Raw genomic sequence first — 6744 nt, forward strand, 5'->3', positions numbered from 1 at the left:
ATTACCACTACTTTCAGATATATGATTCTATATTGAGAAGAGTCAAAAAACTCCAACAGAAGACTTCTAAAGCTAATATACAATTTCAGCAATAAAGTAGGAAACAAAAATCAATGTCAAAAACTGATATCTTCCTTTTATATGAAAAATTTTCTTTTAAAAAATCAGGAAAACAATTCCATTCACAATAACCTCAAAAATTAAAATGCATAGGAATAAATCTAACCAAGAAGAAAGACTTCTACAATGAAAATTACAGAAGACAGAAGAAACAAATTTAAGAAGATACAAAAACAAGGAAAGACCTGTGTGTGCACAGGTAAGAATTAAAATTGTTATATGGCCATATCACCAAAAGCAATTTACAGATTCAGTGCAATCTCCATTAAAACACTAATGACATTCTTCCCAGAATTAGAAAAAAAAATCCTTATATTCATATGGAAGAATGAAAAATCCTGAATAATCAAAGCAATACTAGGCAAAATAAAAAGCAATGTTGAAGGTATTCCAAAACCTGACTTCAAATTATACTATAAAACTTTATGGCACTGGCACAACAAGGTGCATAGACCAGTGGAAAAGAGTAGAAGACATAAAGAGACAAATTCACATAGATATAGTCATCTGATTTTTTTAAAAAAGAGACTAAAAACATACAATAGAAAAATGATAGCCTTTTTAGCAAATGGTGCTGAGAAAAATGGATATCACATGTGGAAGAATGAGACTAGACCCCTTTTACATTGCACAAAAGTAAACTCAAAAATGGATGAAAGACCTGAGAATTAGACCGGATGCTTTGCAACTTGTAAAAGAAAATGTAGGGTCAACATTTCAATATTTAGGTATAGGCAAGGACTTTCTCAATAGGACTTCTAAAACTTAGGAAATAATATTAAGAATTAATAAATGGGATGAAATCACATTAAAACTTCTGTACAACAGGAAACAATTAGGAATGTGAAAAGAAAACCTGTAGAATGAGGGGGAATTTTTTCCAGCTACTCTTCTGACAGAAGAATAATATCCAGACTATATAAATAATTAAAAAACTTTTCATGCCACAAAAACAACTCAAAAAATAAATGGGCATATAAAAATGGATAATTTTTAAGAAGAAACACTAATGGTTAATAAATACATGAAAATAATCAACATTTTTAGTGCTTGAGAAAACATAAATAAAAACTACACTGAAATTTCATCTCTGGTTAGAGTGGCAGCCATCAATAACACAAAGAATGATAAAGGTTGAAGAAAAAGGAAAACTTTGACGCTGGTGGTAAATTTTAAATTAATACAATCACTATGGAAATTGGTATGGAGATTACTGAAAAGCCTAGGAATGGAGCCCCAAAACAACCCAGCTATACTACACCTTGGTATTTATTCTTAAAGAATTAAAGTTGCCATACTATAGTGACACATGCATACCTGTGTTTGTAGCAGCACAATTCACAATAGCCAAGCTATGGAACCAGCCTAGGAGTCCATCAAGGAATGGATGCATAAGGAAAATGTGGAATATAAACATAATGGAGTTTTATTCAGCCATAAGGAATAATGAAATTGTCATTTGAAGGAAAATGAGTGTCACTTGACAGCGTTATATTAGTCAAAATAAGCCAAACCCAGAAAGTCAAGGGTTGTATGCTTTCTCTCATATATGGAAGCTAGAGAGAATAAAGGAAAAAAAGGAGGGAATCTCATGAAAATAGAAGGACTACATATAGAGCACAGGAATAGTAGCACCGGAAGGGAAAAAGGGACAGAAGAATTAGGTACTTAGGAATAAAATTCACCAAATCCTACTGTTATATTCTGTGCACATACAAATATGTAATAAGACATCTCACTACTATGCATAATTATAATACACCAATAAAAACTAAGCCCTGCAAATATCCTATATAGATTAATAGACTAAATTCTGACATTAAGAACTCTGGAATAGAAAAACAGCATATCTATTCAATAAAGATTTCTATTTTATATTATCTTTGTTCCACATACTAAGTCTTATTTTACTTGACATATTCATAATTCTTCCGGGGCTTCTTTGTCCATTGGTTTCCAAATTAAATGAAATTACTTAATAGGAATCAATAACAAAGCTACGACAGCTCAGAACTGGATTGGTTCCTAAAATAATTCCCAATCTTTTTTACCAGAACAATGTTAGTCAAGTTTGAAGAATATTTTAAGAGGTCCTAAATCAGATTAAGTGCTGACTTTCAGATCTGTGTACCTCGGAATGTTGCCAGATAGCAATCTCTGAGATTGAGTCATTTTACATTAGGAGAGCTTGTTCCGATGATGCCCAAATGACTCATGGCTTCAAATTTTCTTAAAAAGAGCCATGAGGGCTGGGGATGTGGCTCAAGCGGTAGCACACTCGCCTGGAATGCGTGCGGCCCGGGTTCGATCCTCAGCACCACATACAAACAAAGATGTTGTGCCCGCCTATAACTAAAAAATAAATATTAAAATTCTCTCTCTCTCTCTCTCTCTCTCTCTCTCTCTCTCTCTCTCTCTCTCTCTCTACCTCCCTCTCTCTCTCTCTTTAAAAAAAAAAAGAGCCATGAGACCTGCAATGTTAATTACATTATCGCACTAAGTGGAGAGGTATTTAATGGAGATGGATCCAAATTATGCATCTCAGGCTCCTGTCAGCAGAGTATTTTGGAGTACAGGTTTGTCCTCACAGAGAATGCATCCTGGTCTCACAGCACCAGGGTGGTTAGTTTTTTCTACTTTGTAAATATATCTTTAATGAATGAAATTCTAGAAATGATGACCAAAGTAATTAGAATGTGTGTGATTTGCCTGGTCTGGCCAGGCTGCTGCAGGAGACAATAGCACTGGGCAGCAGCTGCTGGGTGCTCACGTGGTTTCATGAGTGTAGATTTCATTCTGAAAGGAGTATTTTATTGGAAATGGTCATTTCCCTTGGGTATGGATAATAGATCTGGTGGACAGCTTGCTCCAAACAACATTTGTTTTGATGGAAAGAGATTTTGTTATGCCTTAACCAAACAGACACTCTCTACATTAATCAAGGACAGGCTGTCTTTTGTGTTCTTAAAGGAATGAAACAAAGGAGTTTTGTTTAGTAGGGTTTATCCAGAAGAAAATATCTTCCAAACCTCATTTTATATGTCTGCTTTGGTAGGATATGTGCCTTTGCTGAAACGTAAGGAGTCAGATTATTCATCAACCCAAAACCTGTATTCCTAGTGTATGTTTACAGATATTGGGCCTTATTTTCCACTCATTTAGAACATACTTGGGGCATGAGCAGTTAAGTGCTTTGAGAGAGTTTTATATATGCAAAGTCTACATAGATGTATTGCTTTTAATTCTGTTAAATAATGAGAACAACACTGTCTGCTTCTCTCAGTTCTAGAAGCACCTTGAGACTGGAGACAAAAGGAATCAGTACAGTTCATTTCTCTGAAGTCTTATAAATGCAAAGACTGCCTTGTCCTAGGTACAAAGCTGTGAAATGGGCCAGGGAGGCTGGAATTTACTGAGCTCAAGCTATGAGGGAAGAACCATTTTGTCATATCTGAGCAAGAGCAGGCAAAGCTGGGCCACCATAGATAATGATGTTCTTGAAGGCAGGGCCACAACTACACAGAGAGAGAAAAACCCTGCCCTGGAGAGAGGCAAAAAAAGAGAGAAAGATACAACAGACCTGTGTTTTACTGATATGAATGTATATCTGTACAGGTAGAAGATTAGATATGTGCCTATATATGCATATCTACACATGCACATACATATGCTTATTAGCTTGATTTGTAATTTATACACACTTAGATGTACAGTATAGAAGCCTCCAGTTGCTTTCTGGTCCAATGCCCTGCTCAGCACTGAATTTTTCCTACGTTAGACTTTACTTATGTTGGAATATTTATATTTGCATCTTATCTATTTCTAAGTTTCAGAGTTAATTCATATGAAAATATACTCATGTATATAAAGTTATCAGAAACTACATATATAGCCTGTTTGTAAAAAAATGCACATGATGAAATAGTATTATAATATAAAATGTATCTAAAGGTAAAAACTGCTAAATGTGTCTTTTAAATCACTTAAGTCATCTACTTTTAACTTTTCTATGTATTTCCTGTTAATCTGAGCCCACACATAAGCAACCAGTTATACATTTCTCCTTAATGAAAAGTGGAAAACACAAAGTTCTCAAGAAAAGCAAAATTTTTAAAAGAGCATCTTATGTGGAAGTCTAGAGCCTCATTCTTACAGTAAATAAGGTATGACTTATTTTTGGTGTAGACTTACACAAATGTTTGAAATAAATTAAAATGCAAGATTAAAATGATTCTGTTATGGGGCTGGGGATGTGGCTCAAGTGGTAGTGCGCTCACCTGGCATGCGTGCGCCCCCGGGTTCGATTCTCAGCACCACATACAAAGATGTTGTGTCCGCCGATAACTAAAAAAAAATATTAAAAAATTCTCTCTCTCTCTCCTCTCTCACTCTCTCTTAAAAAAAATGATTCTGTTATCCAACAAGTAATTTTCTAGTGATCAAATCTGTATTAGAGAAAGCCAGGAGTTTGCTATTGCCTGAAAAATTGATAGTTATATTCTAAATCCTGAATAAATTATGAAGTCCTAAGTATGCAACTACTGCTTTTGTCTGTTCTTGATTGGGCACAATAAAATAAAGAATTAAAAATTTCAGGGTTCATGCATTCTCAGAACTTCCATCCATCCCCCCTTGAGCAGAAAGGACTTTGGATGGTGACTGAATATATGTTCTTACATGGACTAATGGCAGTCGTGCAGGGCCCTGTGGGAATCTCTTTAATCTGATCTGGAATTCTGGGAATGTTACTGCCTGGTCCGAAAGTTTGTGACCCACCCATTTTTGTATGATTGTCTTCCTTTTTTTAATTTCCCCAAAGCTTTTGGTCTGAGTCCCAGAGCAGAATATATTTGTGATAAATGGATCTTAACTGAACCAATGTACAGGCTGAGTTAAATAAATTAAAAGAGTATTTATTGCCAACACATCCATTTCAATATTTAAAAGTACTTTCCATTTACTAAATATGGTAGGGTTGGCATTCTTAGCCATCATGATGACGTTTTCTCAAAGAAATTTTCTCAAACCAGAATAAAATAAACTCGTTTCCATTGTATGAAATATAACTTAAAATTATTATAAAAGGGGAAAATTATGTGTGGCATTTTTTATTTTATCCTCAGCTAAAAACAAACAAATAACAAAAAAAAAAAAAACCTTTTTGCAGACTTTAACGTATTACACAGGTTCCAAGTTAGACTCACATAGAAATAACTAAAGAATTACCCCCACCCTCCCTCAGCAGGGCCTAAGTATGCAGCACACTGAAATTTTTGATTGAAGGGCTGCCTTCTTGTATGTCTCATTTTTCATGAGGAACAAATATGAGAATTCATTTTAGGATCAAAATAGAACATTTCTCTGTGTATGTATATATTATGAAGCAAAACTCCTCTTAAGGTTTTGGTATAAGATGTTCTTTATTTTACCATTGGAAATAAATATTGCAAATATAATGAGGTACTTTGTTATTTTGTTCTTACAAATCTACAGTCATCTTTAAAGCTATTCAATCCAAACTTTCACAATAGGAAAAGTTTGTCAAGTAAGAATTTCATTATAAGAAGTCATGTGCCTAAGCTGTCTTCTTTTTTTCCCATGCAACAAGGTAAGTACAGTGGTGAGATACTTTCAGGCCAGCGACTGCTCATGATTTAATAGCAGTGATAGGTATTTGTATTTCTACTAAATAGGTGCATAGGAATATCCAATAAGTCATCCCACCACCAATTATTGTGTGCCATTTTCTGGGAACTATAGGTCCTGTTCATTAGATTGACCAGAAGCAATGTTATGTATTAGGACAAACCTAGTTTCCAGATCTTTCAATTCTCTTATCTCTATGCCTCTGCCTTCTCAAAGCACTCAGTCTCCCACATTACAAGCTCCTTCCACTCTTCCAAGTGGGAAAGAAAGGCATTTAAGATAAAAGTGAGTTACAAATGGTGAATATAGGAAGCTCATGGCAGTGGATCTCATCCTTGGTGGCTTGAAAACATACACACACAACACACACATACACAAAATATTAAAAATTAGAGGTGTAATCCTGGAAAAACAAAGGGTCTTTCAATTCACAGTTATAAACTTATATGTCTGTCAATTTCCTGTGGAGCATCCCTTATCCAAAATAATTGAGAGCAGATGAGTTTCAGATTTTGGCTTTTGTTAAAATTGTAGAATATTTGCATATTAGTAACGAGATATCTTGGGGATGGGACTCGGGTCTAAACACAAAATTAATATCTGTATCACACACACTTTACATGCACACCCTGAGTGTAACTTTATTCACTTAATTATTAATAATTTTGTAGATGAAACAAAGTTTCATGGTGTAGAATTTTCCACTTGTAGTCTCATGCAAAAGCTTAACAAGTTTCAGATTCAGATGGATTCTCAAGCTATATCATCAATTTATATAAATTGCCTTCCAAATTAAAATGGGTTCATTATTAGTATAATTAAATTTAGAATCAATTTTTAAAATAAATATAATGTTTAATTTTTCTTCATCAATTATGGTGAGGCTCCTAACTTGCACTGGGGCATCTCACCTAGGTCTATTTTTATTTCCTTCCACAGGGAAATGCCTAATATATGATTTTGTCTCTTTAAGAAAAA

This window comes from Callospermophilus lateralis, unplaced genomic scaffold, assembly GCF_048772815.1.
Source record: "Callospermophilus lateralis isolate mCalLat2 unplaced genomic scaffold, mCalLat2.hap1 Scaffold_1616, whole genome shotgun sequence".
Taxonomy (NCBI): Eukaryota; Metazoa; Chordata; class Mammalia; order Rodentia; family Sciuridae; genus Callospermophilus; species Callospermophilus lateralis.